Here is a 22,023-nt window from a genome sequence, read left to right as displayed (position 1 = left end):
CGCTTGGCACAGGTGAACGAGGCGGAAAATAACAGAATGCTCGAGTCAACCATAGCTAAAGTTAAAAGAAAAGTAGCTGCAGCAGTAGTAGTACTTACGCAAAGCACTTCACCCACATATCCTAGCGTAAATTTGGTGTGTGTGAGCGTTGGTGGTGGTTGGAAAGACCGATGGTGCAGATTGGCAGCCTCGCTTATCACTCTACCCAGGGGTACTATTGTTGCCACAGCTGCTAGTGAGTATTTTAGCGATCTCTCCCAGGCCCTATTCGAACCCTCATGGTTTGCTGTAAGATTCTGTGCAATACTCCGCGCACAAGACTACTATCACGACAATTCTCCATAAATATACAAAAACATGATACAAAACAATATACTACAACTTCACAAACCTGGAGTGATTAAAACAGGCGAATTTAGCATTTTTAATACAATAAAAGGTAACATAGCGATCTAAATATGTTATGCGTTAGCAGTTAATACCATATAGAAGTAAAATACCCCCTCTTTAAATACTCTCTATGCACAGTAGAGGCAGTGTCCAACCAGGAAGTAAAATTATAAACTTCTCTTCACGTCACTAAAATAAAAATGAAAAAAAACATTTTAAACTAGGACAGGCTAAGATTTTTAGTGAAATATTAAATATAATGATGGTTAATTATGTTTTAGTGAGTACTCTAAGCTGTCACGTGCACTTTAAATCCCAAATTGTACAAAAATGGACACATTGCAAACGGTTAAACGAATAACAAAGAGGTAAATAAAAATAAGTACAATTTAATTAAACCAAAATGAATAAATTAGTCTACCAGTTTGTTTCCATGGGGATTCAATATTCAAGAATTTATCGTCATCGTTACACGTAAAAACAGAATTACATTAGTGAATCAATCAGTCCAGATATGACACTAGTGTTATGGTATTGGTTTGAAAGTTTCACAGTATGGCTTTACATTTGTCTATCTTGCACTTATTCAAATACAGTTTTGTTATTTCTTATTGGTCACAAAATACATGGAATTTTAAATATGGACATGGATTTTGTGTCTCCTACTGTGTATAGTTGTAATCTATGACACCTGTGGGTCATTCTGTTATAATTTGCACTTTGTAAATCGCAATATTAATCTAAAACGACTTAATGAAAGACAAAAGTTTGCTGATTTCCATGTTAGAAAACTGTGGTGCCCAATAGGAGCTGAACTTATTTTTCATTTGTGTTACGACCCGCTCAGCTAGAGGCAAGGGAAGTAACAAACAACTAAAGGAATAATGTATTAAAAAGGAATGTTAAAGTAAAAGCTAACAAAAATGTAACAAAACAACCCAAAGACTACAAGTGTCTCAATTTACAAAGTCACAAAAACATGAAAGTCACAAAACAAAGGCGGCATGCGGTTCACTGACAGAATGCAGGAGCCAGGAGCGTCAGGGGGCGGGTCTTTTTTAGCGTTTTTTTTTTAGGCGTGGCAGCTGCAGGTGAACACCAAGACGTGGCCACACTCTAGGGCAGAAGTTTCCACTGCATTGATCACCGGTCTGTGGCCCGCCGCTTCGAATATTTTTTGAGATGTGGCCCTCAATAAAGGGGGTGTCGCACTAATCAGCGTATAGGACTCAGGAGCCAATCAGTTGCCAGCTTGACAGCAACGCACCAATCACAGGAGAGGTCTGTCGGTTCGAAACTTGGACATAGAAACATGGATCAGCTGCAGGGAGATGAAATATATATGGATGTAGGAGGAGCTGGAGAACTGGGGCTGTAACAGTTTGTACCAAAAAAGACTATGTGATGCTGCTGAATTCTACATCTATCACTGATTAACAAGATAAAATTAGATAAAGTGAGAACAGGGATCGGGAATAAACGATTAAAGATTGCTCAAACATGCACGAATCACTCCAAATGCAACTTCGAGAGGGTAAATGAGAAAGAAACAAGTCTAACATGATTAAAGTCAATTTTGCAGAATAGGTTTGCTTCAATACTGCAAGATACTACTCAGAAAAGTACACGTTATCTCAGTGTACCACACGACTACTCTCTGCATCGTTTCAAATGGATTTCAGTGAAGGTGCTAAGCTTGCATTGTACTGAGAAATTTCTATTAACACCTTTTGTAATTACATTAAACGAACAGCCTTTGGTTAAATGATGTCACGGTTCACACTTGGTACAAGATATTTTTTACCACCGTGGTCCATGTCCAATTGAAAACCACTTGTCCTTGAGATTCATTTCTTTAACATAAGCAGTGAGCTAATACAATTTAAACGCGCCATTCAAGTTCTTTACTGAAATTGAATGGCAGTTTTGAATGGTATGCCAAAATCAGAGCAGCAGGCTGAAGTACTTTACGCGGCCAAGAGAGCAGTTATTGTCTAATCTTACAACATATTTAAGTTAAAGGTTTAAAGCGGAAGTCTCAAACTCACGGCCCGGGGACCAATTGCGGCCCGCGAGATGATATTTTGTGGCCCGCAGGAGACAATATGAAAGTTTAATGTTAGTGTGGCATTACCATGTTGTGTGTAGAAGGTTCCGCCAAAACGGTGAACCCCAAACACACGTGTCACTCAAGCTGTGTACTCCCGTCAGAAAAGATTCAACAAATAACGACGTATATCCATAAAATCCACACAAATTGGCATATTTCCTCATGTATTTTGAAACAGAGATGACGTTTGAGAAGATTTTAGGAAAGCTTTTTGTTTGTGGGACACCTGACGCAGCCCAGCCTCACCCAGACAAAGTTGACCCAAAACAACAACATTACGTTTAATCAACTGGGTACAGCGTGGAGTTGTCAAAAGTATCAAAAATTAGACACTAACTGATGCTAAAACTAGTATTGAAGCGGGATACTCATTTGAGCAGGTATCAGTACTACAAAAGTCATATTCAGAAAACAGAAATGAACCTTTCTTGAAGCTTTAGATTGATCTTGAGCTGTTTCAGAACAAGTATAAGACACATAGACTAGTATACGCCCATGGACCACTATGGAACCTATAGGACGACTGAGGGATTACACAGATATAAGGCCACATGGGAATATAAAAATACTTAATGTTGAAAATCATGAGTACTTAATGATGAATATTGTGATTTAAAATGTGCAAATTATAACGTCATGATCCACAAGTGTCATAGATTAAATCCTTTGACTAGTTCTGAGATTTTAGTTTTACAATTTTCCATCTTGTTTGTTACTTCCCAAACACAAATCATAAAAAAAAAATTAAATATCAGCTGCTCACTAGCATCATCTGCAGTTATCCATCGGAGCTGCCGGTGCTTTGTTGTGATGACGTTTACGGCGACGTCAGCTCCCATTGGGCACTGCAGTGTTTTAACGCAAAAGTCAGTGAACTTTTATCTTTTATCAAGTCGTTTTAGATGAATATTGTGATTTAAAATGTGCAAATTATAACATCATGATCCACGGGTGTCATAGATTATAACTATACAGTCTAGAAAATGAGTTTTTCATGATATCGACTCTATTCCTTCGTATCAGTATCGAGTTTGAAATTTTAATCCATTGTTTCGTACATAATTTGTGAAAACATGATTTAAACAAGCCAATTTTTAAACTATCAGATCTGCACATTGTCAGGATGGTTTTTACAGCGAAGTATCATAAAGGGGCAGGTGGAAATCAGCGCCGCTCAACCAGAACTCTGCTGACTTGTTTCTTTTATTAAGTCCAGGTCCATAACTTAAAACAATGCCCTGATGATTCTAACTATAAAGCAGACAAAAGTTTAAAATCCATCCATCCATTGTATTCCGTTCATCCGAGGCTGTATTTTTACGTTTAAAAACTTTAGACTCAAATAAACGCCACTCCCGACTTCCCATTGGCCTCCTATTGGTCTGCATAATCCCTCAGTCGTTCAGGTACTCGTATTGGTCACACTCCTACTTCATATTCCTGCTCGGAGTGAGTCAAAATTACATCTAACCAATGTTTTACCAGGTATTTATCACGTGTTCTCATTTAAGGCCCTGTCATTGGCCAATTACAAACACCTAAACTCCGCCCACAACCGCATTTCAAATAGATCTGCTAAACTGGAGGTATAAGGAACAGTGCGATGGGTCTAACAGGTATCGAAAGTTCAAACTCCGCCCCCGTAGCCAGATGTTTGCAATCAGAAACACCTGGTTGTAATCGGGGCAGTGCTGTGTGATGTCACCAACTACTTGAAATTGCAGAGGCGGCTGGAAATGGGTCCACTTTTTTCTCCGTCGCCATGCCAACCCGCTCGTACCTTTTACGCCATAACTCAGCGCTTGTTTCATTACGTGTGTTATGGAACCGACTCGCACCGCAGCGCACGGCCTAAACTCTGACAACAACTACATAACTTTATTATTGCTTCAGATAAAATAAAAGAGACTCCACGGAGAGCTCAAAATGGCTACCGTTGTGTCCTCGCCTTTATTCGCTACGGCTTTGTGAGCCAGGGTCATAACAACCAATCACAGACGAGAGAACGAAACTCTCAGAGGCAACAGTTATTTTATCTCTTCAGGACAAAACCAACTACGGGAATCATTAACTGAGGATGAACAGATTTGAAATTGGTATAAGATCAGATCGGCGTGATACTGGAACATTTGCAGGATCGGATATCAGCTTCCAAATATCGGTTCAGTCGATACCCAAAGAAATAGATAGGGCCAATACGATTACTCACTGGTTGTCGTCGAACTGGAAAGTCTCACACTGTTTAAACTTCTCGTCAAAACAGACACATTGCGCTTGTGTCTGCTTTGTAGCTATAATCTATGACACCTGTGGATCGTTATATTATAATTTGTACATTTTAAATCTAAAATGAGTTAATAAAAGAAACACGTCCGCTGACTTTTGTGTTCGAAAACTGCGGTGCCCAACGGGAGCTGACGCCACAGTAAATATCATCACAGAAAAGAGTTAGTCCAAGGGTGTCAAACTCAAATTCACAGTGGGACAAAATTAAAAACTGAGGCGAATTCGCGGGCCAAACTCATTATTTATTGAAAAATCGACTGCACCTGATGTATAGTGTTTAAACTTTTAATATGGAAACAAACTTTAGTTTTGCTTAAACACAAAATCTGGAACAACTCAAGCTTGATATTACAAACAGAATGAAAAGATAAAGAAAATAAATTACGTGTCTCTCTGTAGTACTTAATTTGGCTAGTAGCTTGGTTGCTAATGAGCGTCAACAGAAAAGGAGGAGCGCTTGCCGGTCTCGACTACACGCCAGCGTATTAGCAAAGCGCTCTCAGATTTGTAGTATTAGCGGTACATGAGCTATATACCAGCGGGGCAGCTCTAATGCACATTTGATATGATGTCACGGGCTAAATATAATTACACCGCGGACCAGATTTAGCTCCCAGGCCTGAGTTTGACATATGCGAGTTAGTCCCTCGTATAGATAGCTGCACATCACACTAGCAAGCAGTGCATTTTTCAGCGGATTTGTACCAAAATGACTACGCAACACTGCCAAATCCCGCGCATATCACCACTTTCAAAATAAAGTTGAAGATCGAAGTAAGTACAGAGAAGAGGACGTAAATCAATCGCGGTGAAAACAGGGATTGATCGCAATGTGGCGTCCTGAAAAGAGATTTAAAAGTGCACAAACATCAACAAATACAACTTCAGGTTAGTAAATGGTGAAGGGAAACAACTATAACACGTTTCAAAGCTCTAAAAAGACAATTTTGCAGAATAGCACTACTTTAAAACACATTTGGATAGTTTAGTTGCTATATTTTAGTTGGGTTTTAAGATATTAAGTGCTGTTTTCAGTCTCTGCACCATTGGGTATGGGCAGATACTTAAATGAACCATATGAATCCACACGAAAAAAGAAGAAAGAAGTAAAAACGTCAAGATATCTTAATAAGCCTGACAAACACAGCCCTTAACATACAAAATCGATCCAAATATAGCTTCACCTTAGCTCGCATTTTTCAACCTGCAACTCGTAATCCAGCCCGGGAGCATATTCAGATCCTTTTTATCATTTTCCCTCCATCACTCTTTTCTCTCCTCCTCCGGCGTGTCTGTTTATCAGCGGGAGAAGCCCGACCGATCGACTGGGCCACGGTTCCACCACAGAGCAGAGTGCAAAGGTGGACTCTCTTACCCATCGACCTGCCCAAGCCACGAGGATCAATAGCAAGTCGATGCAGAGAGAAATAAAGGTGTGCACCGTAAAAGGGAGTACAAGGCCGTTTTATGGGCATACGTGAGTAAAACAGGGCCATACGCGGTCAGGGTTAAAGCAGATGTGTTAGAATAGATTGCCGTTTGGAGATTTTCACTGGGTTTCCATGTTAAACAATAATAGTAATAATAGTATATCAAACTTGTAGTGCTTTTTTGGACACTCAGAACCATGTTTTTTCTGGTATTTAGACATTAACTATCACATGCATAGATGATTAATTAATATTTTGTTAAATGTTGATCTAAAACCACTTAAAAATATAAAAGGGTCGATGAACCTTCCATTCAAAGTGGTTTATTCTTGCGTCTTCATAGTGGCATTTTACCCTAAAAACCAGCAGATTTAAATTTATAGCGTGTTTTTTTCTTCTTTTTGAGCAAAATGTGCATGAGATGGAGACTAAATTTCAGAAGGAAAACAGCAGTGGATATAGGTGGAGGTATAGGAGATAGGTGATGGTGGCAAACTCAACATTTCTTAGCTCTCAGTCTTAAGTAAGTTAAGTAGTAAGGTAAGTAAGGTTAAGGTAGTGGTTCCTAAACTTTTTTTTTTACTCCAATGCGCTCTGAGAAAATGTCTGAGAGCTGTACACATCATGCAATATCTAATGCGTATGTTGTATGTTTTTGGTTTATATTACAGCATGTGCATCACACTTAAAACATTTAGACTAGTGTGGGGAAGTCAAATGATAAAAGTTCTAATAAAATATGGACAAAATGGCAATTATCTTTTTTTCCAAAACCTATTCTTCGTACCCCCTACCCATACTTCAGTTTGGAAATGACTGGTTTAAGATAATTTTACCATCCCCACAGGTAAATTTGTCCTCTGCATTTGACCCATTCTTCAAAGCAACATGCAAAACATCTCCTAGCCTTGGTGAAGACTAACTTAGCTCGAGGATTTTACCTATTTACATGTTTTTGGGGCCGGGTCGTGAGTTTATATGTCTAAGCAGAGACTCCCAGACTTCCCAAACACTTCCTTCAGCTCCTCCGGTGAGACCCCAAGGCGTTCCCAGGCCAGCCGAGAGACCCTGGCCCTCCAGCGTGTCCTGGGCCTCCTCCCGATGGGACATGTCCGGAGCACCTCCCAAGGGAGGCGTCCGGGGACAGATGCCCGAGCCACCCCAGCTGGAGCCAGCTGAGGTGGCTTGGGCATCTGTCCCGGACGCCTCCTGGACTCTGCCCCGGATAAGTGGAAGAAAATGGATGGATGGACATGTTTTTGGACAATGCAGGATTGCTCAAACATGCATGAATCACTCAAAATAGAACTCAGAGGGAAAACCATTATGACATGGTTAAAAGCGCATAGTTTGGGTAATATTCCTCCTTTAAAAGCCCTGTAGCTACAATTTTACCTTGAATTAAAATAAAATCTTGTTTGGCCCATAGAACATTATATAAAAGCAGCTGTTTGTGAGAAAGAAATAGGCCACTGTGTACTTCCTGCACTGTATTATTAGACATATTTATCTAAGACTACCCTGATAATATTTGAGAAAACAAGTGAAAGCTGTAATTTGAAGTATAGAACATCATCAGTCTCCACATAGAGTGAAACAAGCACTACTGGTTTGTTTTATAATGTACTTTTCATACTCATTAAAAAAGATATATTATGCAAAACCATTTTTTTGAGCTTTCTACCATGTTACAACATTATTCTCTCATCAAAAGCATTCATGTGTGAGTATTTTTCAATCTCTCCCAGGCCCTAGTCGAACCCTCCTTGGGGTTAGCTGTAAGATTCTGTGCAATGCTCCGCTCACAAGCCTACGTCACCCACGCTCCCACATGACAACTCTCCATAAATATACAAAAACATGATTCAAATCTGTGCACAGCAACTTCACAAACCTGATGGAATGTGCAGTAGTTTCATTAGTGGGATGCAGCTGATTGTGTTGTGATAGCGCTCTCAAGGGGGAGTCACTTAGCACGGGGAGTAAAGAGACATCAAACGCAAAATGTTTTTAGCGAATATAGCATTTTCAAAACAATAAAAAGTAAAATGCTGATCTAAATCTGTTATGTGATAGCAGTTTCTACCCCATATAAGTAAAACATTCCCTCTTTAAAACAACTATTAGCTTCCCACTGCTGAATGCGAATAGAAATAACGCACAAACTGCTTCTGATATTGTAGTTTCAGCCCCCAAAAAAACATTGAAAAACTCCACATGACATTGCGTGTGGTGCTAGCCTAAATGCTATGCTAGGAATGCTGGGAACAGGGTGACATCAGAGTCACAGAGTCAAACAGAGGAAGAGCCAGTAAACAGCATGTTCTGGGATTGGTCATTCCTGCTTCCTGTGCGGTCAACTTCAGTTCATTCATAAAATACTGTACGCAGCTGTAGTACTCACCAAAATCTTAGCTAACCTTCATGGAGGACCTACGTTGTGATAATGCGACATCAATACTACTTTTGCTTTGGCTGTGACTTACCAGGATGAGCAATTAAAAATTAATCTTGATAGTAGTGCTAAATACCAAATAATTTATACAATACAAGCTAATTCTCCAGCTAGGTACTCCATTAACAAAAACAAACAACAAAACATTACAAAACATGCTAATCATCCACGTAGAGCCTCTAGATACTCCAGTTTCCCTCATTAGCCAACGAAACATGCTAATCTCGTAGCTAAGTACTCAAAGTTCTCCCAGTACCCTACAAAGCAGGCTAATCCAGCATCTAGGTTCTCAACATTTCTTTTCCCATTAATCTTCAAAACATGCTAATCTCGCAGCTAGGTTCTCACGTTTTTCCCCCAACAACCTGCAAAACATATATGATTATCCTCCTGCTCCAGCTAAGTATTCAAATTACACTCATTAGCCTACAAAATATGATTGTGTATCATTTATCTTGTTACTACATTTTGACCATTATCCTACAAAATATGCTAACTCTCCAGGTAGGTACTCCTCTTCCCCATTCCCCCAGGAACTGACACAAAGTTGCTGACCTCCATCAGCTAGGTGCTCCACTTTTACCATTGACTTATAAAGCTGGTTAATTCTTCAGCTAGTTACCCAACTTTTCCCCATTAACCTACATGCTAATCCTTCAGCTAATTATGTAAATTACGACCAACAACCGACAAAACATATGATAATCGTCCTGTTAGGTATTCAAATTATAATCATTAACCTGCAAAATATGCATGTGTATCCTCCATCTCGGTACTCCATTTTTACCATTAGCCTACGAAATATGCTAACCCTACAGGTAACTGCACCTTCTCTTTTCCCGATTAACTGGCACAAAATGCGAACCCATCAGCTAGGTGCTCCACTTTTACCATTCACTTATAAAGCTGGTTAATTCTACAGCTAGCTACTCAACTTTTTCCCATTAGCCTACATGCTAATCCTTCAGCTAGATATGCAAATTTCTACCAACAACCTAAAAAAAACAGGATAATCCTCCTGCTAGGTATTCAAATTACACTCATTAACCTACAAAATATGCATGTGTATCCTCCATCTAGTTACTCTATTTTCGCCATCATCCTACAAAATATGCTAACCCTCCAGGTAGGTATAGTAAAAGCAGAAGTTAAATCTGTCAACTGGACGAAAAGTTGTTCATTCTTCTGAATCAGCCTACTGGATTGCTCTATTGTTTTCTTTGTTTCCTTTGTTTCCTTTGGGTCTGGAGGATGGAGTTATAAATAGGACATACATGATGTTTAAGGCCCCCATTCCTGTTCAAGAAAGGTCGGGTTGACAGATTTAACGTTGGCTTTTACTATGGATCAGACCTGGACAACTGAGGGATTACACAGACCTCCAGGTAGGTACTCAATTTCCCCTTTCCTCCATTGACTGACACAAAATGCAAAACCATCAGCTAGGTGCTCAACTTTTACCACTGACTTGTAAAACTTGCTAATTCTACAGTTAGCTACTCAACTACCCAACTCCCATTAGCCTACATGCTAATCCTTCAGCTAGGTACAAAAAGTTCTTCATCACCCTAAATCTGCAAAATTAGCACAATATATTAGCTAGTTTTCAGAATCTAATTAATGTGAAGCTGCACTTTCAATTTTTGCACATTTTCAAAACCGTTTTTTTTTTTTTTTCTTCTATTCTCCTCGTTCTGTGTGCTCCGGTATCCCGCTGCTCTACGTGGTGATAATGAGTCGTGCAAAGGTACTGGATCTAAAGTGCTAACTATGCTAACATGTCAGACTATGCTATGTACAGCTAATAAGCACGCTAACACCTCCACAAACACTCACGCTCACACATTCATGCAGGCGGGTGGTGAAGCCTTCAAATCAAAGTAGCTCTCCTCGTGGGATGCTACTTGAACATGCTAAGGAAAGTTACAGATTCCATTTGCGTATAACCTCAAAGGGGCACTGCGAGTATGTCTATGGAGGAATGTCTGTGAAATCCCAAGTCGTCCAGGTCTGATCCATACCAAAAGATGAAGTTTAAATCTGTCAGCTGGACAAAACGTTGTAGGAGTGAAGACGTTTCGCTGCTCATCCAAGACGCTTCTTCAGTTCCGGTCAGATTCCTGGTGGACACCGCCTTATATCTAACTACATTGAAACTGTAAATAGCTATTGTCTCCATTTTCAGTCTTAACGACCATTTTCAACCATTAATGACCCTCCTATTGTTCTATTTTGTTTTCTTTGGGTCTAACGATGGAATTATAGATCTGTGAGAGATAAGGAAGGATTGTCTTTCCTAATAAAAATAGCTTATTTAACTCCCCTCTTAAACTATTTCTTTTCTCTGGCTAAGATCTAAACTTCACTGTCTTCAAAGGAGTGGTTAGTGGATTTGAGACGGAGATGCGCAGCAGACTGGCGTCCAGAGAGGCTCTCACGTTACTGTTTAGTTAGTCTATGGAGGAATGTTCAGCAGTTACCATAGTGACACAATTCACACATTAACAAACACAGCCTGATGAGAGTTTAGACAGTCTGAAGACTCAAGAATAAGTACAAAATAGCTTTACACTATTGATTTGCGTTAGCTTTTGAACAATACAAGCATTCATAGTCTCATTTAGGTGTTTAATGAATGAAAACTGTTGGCAAATGCTAGCTAGCTCACCTGTTGTAGTTCCAGCTAAGTCAGTTCTTCATGGTCAGACTGTTAAAACAAAGCACTTCAGTCAGTAGTGCCTCTAGTTAGCGTAACCCTACAAAGTACTACAGTGAAAATGTCTGTGTAATCCCTCAGTTCTGAAGAAGCGGCTCGGATGAGCAGCGAATCGTCTTCACTCCTACAACTTTTTGTCCAGTTGACAGAACAGATTTTCAAGACAAGATTGGACAAGTGTCTTAGCCCGTGGACACAATGGATCGCCGGTAGTGGGGATTTAACGTCTAATCTTCTGGAAATGGGAAAATGTTTAAAGCAACTGGGCATCAACCACAATAAAGATGTTTCCAAAAGCTAGCAAGGAGTCCAATCAACTAGCTAACATTAAATAGTACCGCAAATTAGAGCTGGGCCAAACGATGATAAAAATTGAATCGTGAACTTCGTGATTCCTGTGACAATATATTTTGATGAAATTGACTCAAAACATTGTGTTTTTTTTGGCATATTACCCACTCTCCAACCTAAAAAGGAGGATTTTAAAACATAGAGTCATATTTATAATGCTGTAAGTTTGTTTTAAAGGGGAGATATTTTACTTCTTTGGGGTATTAACGGCTAACACATAACATATTTAGATCATCATGTTACCTTTTATTGCTTTGAAAATGCCATATTCACCCAAAACAACATTAACATGTTTAATCCCATACTTTTATTTAGTTTCTGATGCTCTGAGTCTCCCCTCAACACAATCATCGTGCATCCCGCCAATGAAACTACTGCACATCGCATCAGGTTTGTGAAGTTGTAGTGTACAGTTTTGAATCACGTTTTTGTGATTTTATGGAGAATCGTCGCGTTGAAGCATGAATGACATAAACTTGTGGGCTAAACATTGCACAGAATCTTACAGCGAACTACAAGGAGAGTTCGAATAAGGCTTGAGCACTCGATACAATATTGAAACATGCATCAAAAACCTCATGGATGAGTCTAAAACCTCTTCAGGAATGTTTTTGATGAGGGAACAACTTTATAACATGGAAGAAAACACAAAAAGCTTGATTTTGCATAATACCTCCTCTTTAATTAATACAATTTCATGAACCAAAACTCAGGATGGCTACTGTGTTTGCTTCTATTTGGTTTTTGGACCGCACTTCGAACTGCCTTGAAACTTCACATTTCTTCATTGTTTATGTAGAGTCAGATACATCTTGGGATCACAGAATTTGAATAGTCATTTGTACGTGAACAATTTACAGTTACTTTCAAATTGTGAGCAGAGATGTTGCTATACTCTATAAGTCATGGATAAAGCACTCAAAAATTAAAGTGGGTGTTTATATAGCATTTTCAAAACAATAAAAGGAAACATGGTGATCTAAATGTGTCATGTGTTAAGAGTTAATACCCCGTAGAAGTAAAATACCCCCTTTTTACGTCCAGGCTCAGAACTATTTATCTGTGGGTATGACTGAAACATTTTTATTCTGCACTCTTCTCTTCTTTTAATATTAACTTTCTGCTGATTATTTATGTTTTGATTTGTTGTATTGTCATTTTAAAGTCTTTCTTATTCTGTAAAACACTTGAATGAATTACTATGTGTACAAATTGTGTTATACAAGTGTGCAAAAAGTCCCTTGCCATCGTGTTGCATCAATGGCAGTGAGAGTGATTAAAATTAGCACAGTTACCATAGCAATTAGCAAGTCAAACGTGATTATGAAATGTTTTAAATAGCCCAAAGTCCTCTAACAAGAAGCCTAAAGTCATGAATAAATCCCTTTTAAAACGCTTCTATTCTCCATGTTGACTCAAAATTTGACGATTGACTTGTTTTTTGGGGGTTTTTTTTTTTGGTTCTTCTGTGTTGTCAACTGGATAAAACATTGTAGAAGTGAAGTTGTTTCGCTGCTCAACTCAAAACTCACCTATTATTTACAGTTTCTCTTTGTAGGCGAGGTCTATTGAGCTACATTAAGTGTGCACTGTGCCCGAGTCCTACTTAGCATAGTCATTCAGGCCCCTAATAAGTGATTTCACACCTATTACCGTCCTTGGCTTTTTTGGATCTTCCTTGATTTTCTCTCTCTTCACCATCAAATTTGTAGACCGCCCTTTTTTCCACCGAGTTAAAGCACTCTATAAATAAAGTTAGATTGGATTTCGAGCAACCTCATCCCGTAATATCCTGGCTATACAAACTCCGGCGTTCCTCGGGCTCCTCTCCGCTGCTGTGTCAGGTGATTGGGAGATACTGAAAACCGGGGCTCGGCTCTCATTAACGTCCTACTGGAGAAGAACGGAGCAAAACAAACACACTTCATCAGAGCATCCTCCGCACAAACTGTTGCCAGGACAGATCCAAGCCGCGTTACCGTGGTTACCATTGTCTCAGCGCCGCAGCGCCGGACCCGAAGCGCACACGAGAAATTTCTTATTGTTCTAAAATGGCACCAATAAGGAAGCGCTGGCATTACGTTATGTTTGAGTGATCCAGTACTCTTCGGCGCCAAGTATTTAGGAGCTTGTACTGAACTCCGCCTTTCAATATACTCCCAATTTATTATTTTTGTAGCTTAACTGTGGTAGTGTACGTAGATTAATTTAAGAATAACCTATACAGGGGTGGGACAACACGGATCTCAGTGTATTTTTCTACTAACTATAATCAGATGATGTTTTTGCAATCCATCTGAAATGTAAATCGTGCCTATAAATGTCTTGGTTGAGTTTAAAGCAGTGGTGGAACATAACAAAGTACAATAAGTAATAAAGTACTGTACTTGAGTAAAACGTTTAGATATCAGTATTTTACTTAAGTCAATTTTTTAGTGCTACATTTGAGAGCAGTATTTGTACTTTCTACTTCGCTACACTTTCAAACTGGACTGAAAAGTAAAGTTTTGGTTTTTTTATTATTGTTTGAGACCTGCTGAAATGCCTGAAACTGAGGTAACGTCCCAACTCTGAGCAAACCAAACAAACAAATACACAAAAATAGCTAAAAAAAAAAAATTACAAAATCGACCAAATCACTTAAAATCCGCTACATTTGATGCTTTAATACAGTGGTGTCAAACACATATTCACTGAGGGCCACATCAGCAAAACTGGACAGATGTAAAATAAATCAAACTACTTTTTTAACTTCTCAATTAACTGTTTCTGTATTTATTACTTATTCAAGATACAAATATTGCATATGGATTTGCCTAGATGTAAAAATATGTCTTTATAACTGCGCATCTCCTGATAAAAATGACATTTTACGACCATCATACCTTTTAATTTACCCAGTTAAGGGCCACATAAAATGACGTGGAGGGCTGCATTTCGCCCGCGGGCCTTGAGTTTGACACATGTGCTTTAATAGTTCTAAAAGTCTCTGCCAAATGCTTACTTTTTACTCACTTTAAGTATATTTAAACAGGTAGATTTTTTCATGTGATACTTGTACTTTTACTTGAGTACTTCATCTACCATTGTTTTAAAGGGATATAGCTTTCTAGAGTTGGTACAGATGAATACTGTTGTTGTGTCCTTGGGCAACACACTTAACCACCCTTGCCTCCAATGTCTGTATAGATTGGTGTATGAATGTGTGTGTGAATGGGTGAGTTGTTCCTTGATGTAAAGTGCTTTTGAGTGCCTTGAAGTTGGAAAAACACTTTATTAAAATGTGATTATTAACCATTTGGAACATTCCCCATAGAGAGAAACACGTTTTTTTTTAAGATACTGTGGAATATTATAGCCAAAAGAGCACAATTTCTAGATCTATTCTGCAAAATTTACTTTTCAGAGCTTTCAATCATGTCACAATTTCCCCCTCTTCTCGTTTACCCTCTCGAAGTTGCATTTACACTGATTCACGCAACCTTTTTTCAAGCCATCGATGCTCCAAAAAGCCCTGTTTTCCCCTACCCCACCGTACACTCCCACACATGTCTCCTAACCACTTCATTATGTACTCTGTCACTGTCACTGCGGCGCCCCCTTAAAAAATCCAAACACATTACGTCAATGGAAGAAGAGTCCAAAATTTTTTAAACATAGAAAGATGAAACTTGGCATCAAAAACAGCTCCGTGTCCTGACAAGCGACGAGTGATTACACGTTTAATCTATTATAGCTGGGTTTCGAATGACATCATAACATTCTATAGGCCAATTATATTTAATACAGATGGGGGGGCAGCTAAAATTAATATTGTTCAAATGCAGATGTGTGTCGCAATACAGTGAGTTCTTGGGTCTAGTCACTGATACGAATGATCAGGTTTCATAATTTGTGAATTTTTGGGGGGATATTTCATGGCAAAGTATAATATAATCAATAAGGAACATACTGTTGCCTCCATAGACTGTATATATAAATGGATGTAGCTAACCTGCTAGCCGCCGCGGTCCGAATACCATTGATCCTGGCTCCAGTTCACTTTACGTTAGAAAACCATGGCCTCTCTCTATGTAACTGCTGCAGTGAGACTATTTTTGGTCTTAAAATGTTCAAATTAACCCGCTCTACATGATCCTGCTATTTTTATTTCGCAGTTGTTGTCCTTAACTCAAGAATCTGTCGCGTTCTTTCCCCGAGGTCGCTCCCGTTAGCGTAAGCAACAGGTTTGATTGACAGCATTGCAAAGTGCTCGCTCCCTGCTAAACCAGCGATGTGGGCAGGAAGGGGCGTCACCGTCAACAGCCTCTCTCGGGATTGGCTCTTTGGTTACTATGATACTCGTGGTCGGAAATCTTAATACGTAACTTAGCTCCAAATTTGCCGCTATAACCGCTAACCTCGATGAGCTTCAGTTGACTGGAGCTGAACGCTGTGGGTGACGTCGCACTCACTTAGTCCCTCAGTCTGAGAGTATGACATGATCACATCATGGTGGTGATTGGTGAGACTGGACCAATCACAGCGCAGCATTGCAGTTTGGATGGAAGCCAAAGGGTGAATCACTAAACCGCTAATAGAGGATCATCTGAATATACTCTGCAGACGTTAAAAAAAGATACTACATTGAAAATATGTCGTCTACAAATGTATGTAAACAAAGTCATATACCCTCCCATATAGCCTAAGTGTATACGAATGTACACAATTATATAACAACCCACCAAACATCAGGGCTGAGATATCAGACAAAAATAAAAAATCATCTAAAATTGTCTGGTTGATAAGAAATTTGAGCACTGAAATGATCAAAATGCATGTTCTCTCAAGTGTTTGGATGGATTTTACAAACACAGAGTAGCTTTGTACAAGGATGTAGCGCAGATAAATCGATACTAAAACTGGTACTGAAACTAGATACTCGTTTGAGCAGGTGTCGATCCTAAAAAAAAGTCACATTCACAGGACAAAAATGAACTTTTCCTGAATAACTTTAGAATGATCTTGAGTTGTAAAAGACCACAAAGACGAGTAAACTCCCATGAACTATTATGGAACCTACCTGGACGACTGAGGGATTACACAGACATAAGGCCACATGAGAATATAAAAGAAAGAAAAGAAAGTGTTTTTTATCATCATTGTGGAATCAAAATCGGTGTTAAGTATCGAGTCTATTCCTTAGTATCGAAATCATGATTGAAAATACAGTATCGTAACAAAACGCCACAAGGATCTAAACTGTAGCTTTAGACGACCTGTGCAAAACTACCAAACTAAATGAAACAAAATGTAACTCTTTTTTGATGAAGAAACAACATTATTACTTCACTAAATGCTTAAAAAGATTCTTAAAGCTGCGCTGCGTAACATTTCTACTCGAGGATCCGCCACCTGCTTGTCTCCATCGGAAAGTTGTTAGTGTCATCTAAAATGTTCTACAATACAACTTAAACCTGTCTACCACGAGGGACACAAGCAGGTCACAGCACTACATTACTACTACATTACAGTTCAGATCTGTGGAGTGTCGCCCCTATTCACAGAAGGAATTATTGCATTATTTTTAAGCAACACAAACACCCATAATGGATCAATGCCAGGTGGATTAGATATGTTTAATGTCATACCACGAAACATTCCAGGCAAAGTAAAAACATCTCCATGAAGACAACTTAAAAGTTCCGCACCGCAGCTTTAGGTTATGTTCTTATCTTTGTACGTCGTTGCTGGTATAGCTTCCGCGCTAGGATATGCTTCTTCATAACTTATGCATAACCTTTCAGTCTGTGATGGAGGTGACATTTCCATATTCCATATTAGCATCAGCAGGTAGCTAGCATTTGAGTTAGCGATATTACTTAGCTATAGCGCGCACTGTGACCTGAATACTATTAGCCTGCCTTAGGAAATTACTTTTTGAAATAACGCTGTCAATTTCCCTTTTAGTTGTGAAACTGTTAGCTTTTCCAGGTGCTATCTGGTTACGTGTAAATCTACAGCAGACTAGTAACGCACTTGGGTCGCATTTAGGATAACCGGACGTCCAAATTCACCCGGGACAGACCCAGTTTTGAGCTATTTGTCCCATGTGTCAGTGGACGTATCCAAAAACAGTGATTTGTCCCAGTTTTATAGAAGAAATATCCCAGGCGTCCCCATTTTTGACACATTTTTTGATCCTCGCCGACAGTAAAAAGTGTAATATATTGGTAAATGTTTTGGTTCAAATACAAAAAACTGTGCTGGAAAATCGCCAAAAGCTAAAACGTGCACTTAGTCGCAATGACAGAACTCTCTCGTGCTTTACACTGATTCACAAGTGAGTGGAGAATGGGCTAAGTGCTTTATCCATCCATCCATTCAGCCATCCATTTTCTTCCGCTTATACGAAGCTGGGTCACGGGGGCAGCAGCCTAAGCAAGGGCGCACAGACTTCCATCACCCCAGACACTACCTCCAGCTACTCTAATGGGATCCCAAGGCGTTCCCAGGCCAGCCGAGAGACATAGTCCCACCAGCGTGACCAAAGGTGAGGGTAGGAACGTAGGCCAAGTGCTTTATAATGTTCTTAAATACACGCTCTATCACAAGTTTATTATTAGCAACCTTCCCAACCCGGTGTGTGCCAGTTTAAAATAAAAAATCTCATCACCCTCGTCATGCTAAAGGCTATTTTGAATGTTGCTAAAATAGGTTCAAAAAATATTGTTGGAAAAATTCAACCTTCCAACCTTCAGATCAGTGGACAAACACCCAACCAACTGAGCTACTGTTGCCGAAAACAAAAAACATGCTAACATGCTAATATTGCTAACATTGCTAACATTGCATATTGAGGTCAGAAAGTACAGACGTGGACATTTTTGTACTTAAGTTAAAGGTACAGTATGCAATTTTCTGGAGGTGACACACAGCCTGCACAATTCCATTGAAATAGAAAGTTAAAACCACACTTCGGAACATTCTCCATGGATATAGATACGTTTACTTTGGAATATTAGAGCCAAAGGAACAATATTCCCATGGAAACAAGAGTTGCAAGCCAGATCACAGCAAGAACACATGTTTTATTAATAAAAACATCAAAATTGATAATAAATAGTTTTATTTTTGTATTTTTTTGGCAAATAAAGTTACATACTGTAGCTTTAAAGGTCCTATATTATGGAAAATCCACTTTTGTGAGCTTTTAGTCATGTTATAATGCTGTTACCTCATCAAAAACAGACCTGGAGTTGTGTTTTGTTTCGTTCACACGTTGTAGTAAACCTTTATTATTAGTCTGTACATCTCCAAAGCTCAAAATGCTCCGTTCCACCTTGTGATGTCATGAAGTGGTAGTTTTCAATTTAACAGCTCCTTTTACCTTTAGTTCAGTAAAAATGGGCAAATCCAGCACTGAAATAATCCAAATGAAAGTGAAGGTGTGTCGAGTTTAAAAACACAGTGGAGCACTTCCTGTATTACCACATGATGACATCACAAGGTGGAACAGAGTGTTTTCAGTTTGAGAGAAGAACTCAGCGTAAATGTGCAGGGCTTGTGTGTTAAACATGTGAATGAAACAAAACACAACTCCAGGTGTGTTTGTGATGAGGAAACAACATTAGAACATAGATCAGAAAATAGCGTAATATGAACCCTTTAAGATTCCCATTTTAACCCGGCTCGTGGTTTTACAAGCGCTCACAAAACAATCCATCACAGTTAGACAAGGCGCACACGTGTTTACTCCCTCCTCTATCTTTTAATCACAGGGAGATTATTGCCTGGTTATTACGCATTAAGGAGTTCCCAGAGTGCAGCCTTCTGTCGTTTTTGGCTCTACGGCAAAACATAAGCGACCAATCAGAACGCAGCATTTTCTTCAGCGATGAACCGTTTTTCACTGGGGTATGTTCGACACGAGCAAAGGAAGGTGCAGTCTTTGGCGAGGTTCTGTCCACGCTAGCATGCTACTTGTTGTTAGCTTATAAACTCAACATGGTGAATAATTACGTGTCTCGGAATGGATAAGGTAAGTAAGGAATAACTTTGGACCACTAGTTACAGCGCATTTAAGTAGAAAAAAGTAAATAAATCTGCCAATGAAGCTATTTCTCAACTTAAATAAAACGGAAATCAAATCTATACCATCCAGGCGTCAATATAAACGTAAAAAACAAAACAATGAAGTCGCAGCTAATCAAATCTATACGGTCCTTCTCGTGTCGTGTGATAGACAGAGTGATATTTTGAAGGGCGTGTAACAGACAGAAGGGAGATGGCTGGATCCCTCGGGTGGACAGCGCCATCAGCGGAGGCCGGGGTGGGGGAGGAGGGGGTGGTATCGGTGCACGGCGGGGGGCAGGCACAGATGAGAATGTCAGACAGGAAACAGCGGGAAGTGTCAGGCAGCATGTTTAATCAAATACTGTGGTGCTATAGACTCTATGAGGCTGTCAGGGAAAAGGGAAAGTGTATGTGCGCACAGAGGAAAGACAGGATTTGAGCCATGCTGTAATGCTGTTTACGCATCAAAAATATATCTGTTGAGTTGTGTTTTGTTTTGTTTTTCATTTTGAATTAAACGCAACACGCTCAACCTCCACTGGTCCATGATATATCTCTGTATTGCTGCGTTTCTGGCATAGACTGTATAAAAAAGTGGACTAAGTGAGTGTGACGAAGCTCATCGATGCTAGCAGTTATAGGGGCGAATTTGAAGCCGATTTCCATATTTAGAATTCTGACCGTGAGTATCTTAGCAACCAAAGAGCCAATCCGGAGCGAGGATGTGGAAGGTAACGCCTCTTCTCACCCGCATCACAGGTTTAGCAAGTAGCGGGCGTTTAGCAAAGCTGTCAATCAAACTTGTTGCTAACTCTAACGGGAAAGAGGCGCCTGATTTGTCTGTTATTAATTTTCATATCTTTATGGACACAATAGCAAAATAAAAATACCAGGATCATGTAGAGAGGGTTAATATGACCATTTTGAAACCGAAATGACGAGCTTGACAACATTTGTGTAATTCCTTAGTCCTCCAGATCTGATCTATAATAAAAGAAAAATATAAAATCTGTCAACTGGACAAAAAGTTGTAGAAGTGAAGACGTTTCGCTGCTCGTCTTCAGTTCTGGTCAGATTACTGGAGGACACTGCCTTATATCTATCTGAAGGGAGGAGCTAATGTCGGTTTCTGTTCTGTTCCATGAAGAACAGGTGCAGAGGGACAGGGACCGTTCTGTAGATCTTTATTGTCGGTTACAGCAATACTGTCGGGTCTAACAAAGTCAGTCTCAGAGTCACACAATCTGACAGAGTCTCTCAATCTCACAGAGTCTGAAGAAGTTGAGCTTGCACCAATGTTTTCTGTTTCTCGAGCAGTGGGAGTTAACATCCTTTAGATAAGTTTAAAGCACAATCAAACAATGTGATTGAATCAGGAAGTCAAACAATGGGATTGCATTAGTGGTCTATAATACCCAGAGTGCATGGAAAACAGATCATTTTACATTATTATAAGAAAGTAAGTAATATTACATTTATATATTGTCCACACTAACGACACTGAAGCCTGTTACGGAGAGAGGGGCGACAGTTTTTCAATAGAAAGTCAATTGGAGCCAGAGTCGATGGAGCTGGAAACGTGCCCATGCTCACTTCCTATTTGGAATCCAGCGGCTAGCAGGTTAGCTATGTCCATTGATATATACAGATTTCTGTTGTTTTATAGAGCGTTCTTAGGTGTAGTCTAATAGAAATGATCAGGTTCAATATTTTGGATATTTCGCAAACTTTTCACAACAAATACCACTTTCGAAATGACACTAAAATAGGACGATTCAAGTCTAAACCAGGTCCAAACCAGCGCTATAATACGTCTACGGAATGATTTGAGAAGATTTAAAATGTGACTAACCCAAAGAAGGACAAAAAATGGAACAAAACACAAAAACAAGAAGACAAAATCAGCCCATGTACCACGATTTGAGAAACATTGTACACTGCTAAAAAAAAAAAAGTCTGTTTTGGTCTTACATACCTAGACGATATTTAGCGATTGTGAATATGTAGCATGTATGAGGTAAATGTCATTCCACACAGCAAATCTGCTCCTCTTTAAACTTACAAACACTCATCACTGTACGGTCTGCTCTGATTGGGCAGAGCTAAATTCAGCCTGCACCTGTTTAATTTATCGTATTTTCCAGATTATAAATCGCACCAGCCAAAAATGCATAATAATAAAGAAAAAATCATATTTCACATATAAATCGCATCTGAGTATAAGTCGCAC

At 39.3% G+C, this 22,023-nt stretch overlaps 1 protein-coding gene across 2 annotated transcripts in view; it reads right to left on the bottom strand.

Annotated features, from left to right (window-relative positions):
- cacna1g (calcium channel, voltage-dependent, T type, alpha 1G subunit) overlaps window positions 1-22,023 on the bottom strand; it is a 313,071-nt gene that overhangs the window by 263,263 nt on the left and 27,785 nt on the right. The gene's annotated exons all lie outside the window — the stretch shown is intronic.

This window comes from Periophthalmus magnuspinnatus, chromosome 19 (assembly GCF_009829125.3).
Source record: "Periophthalmus magnuspinnatus isolate fPerMag1 chromosome 19, fPerMag1.2.pri, whole genome shotgun sequence".
Classification (NCBI taxonomy): Eukaryota; Metazoa; Chordata; class Actinopteri; order Gobiiformes; family Gobiidae; genus Periophthalmus; species Periophthalmus magnuspinnatus.
This window is presented reverse-complemented; position numbering and strand designations above follow the sequence as displayed.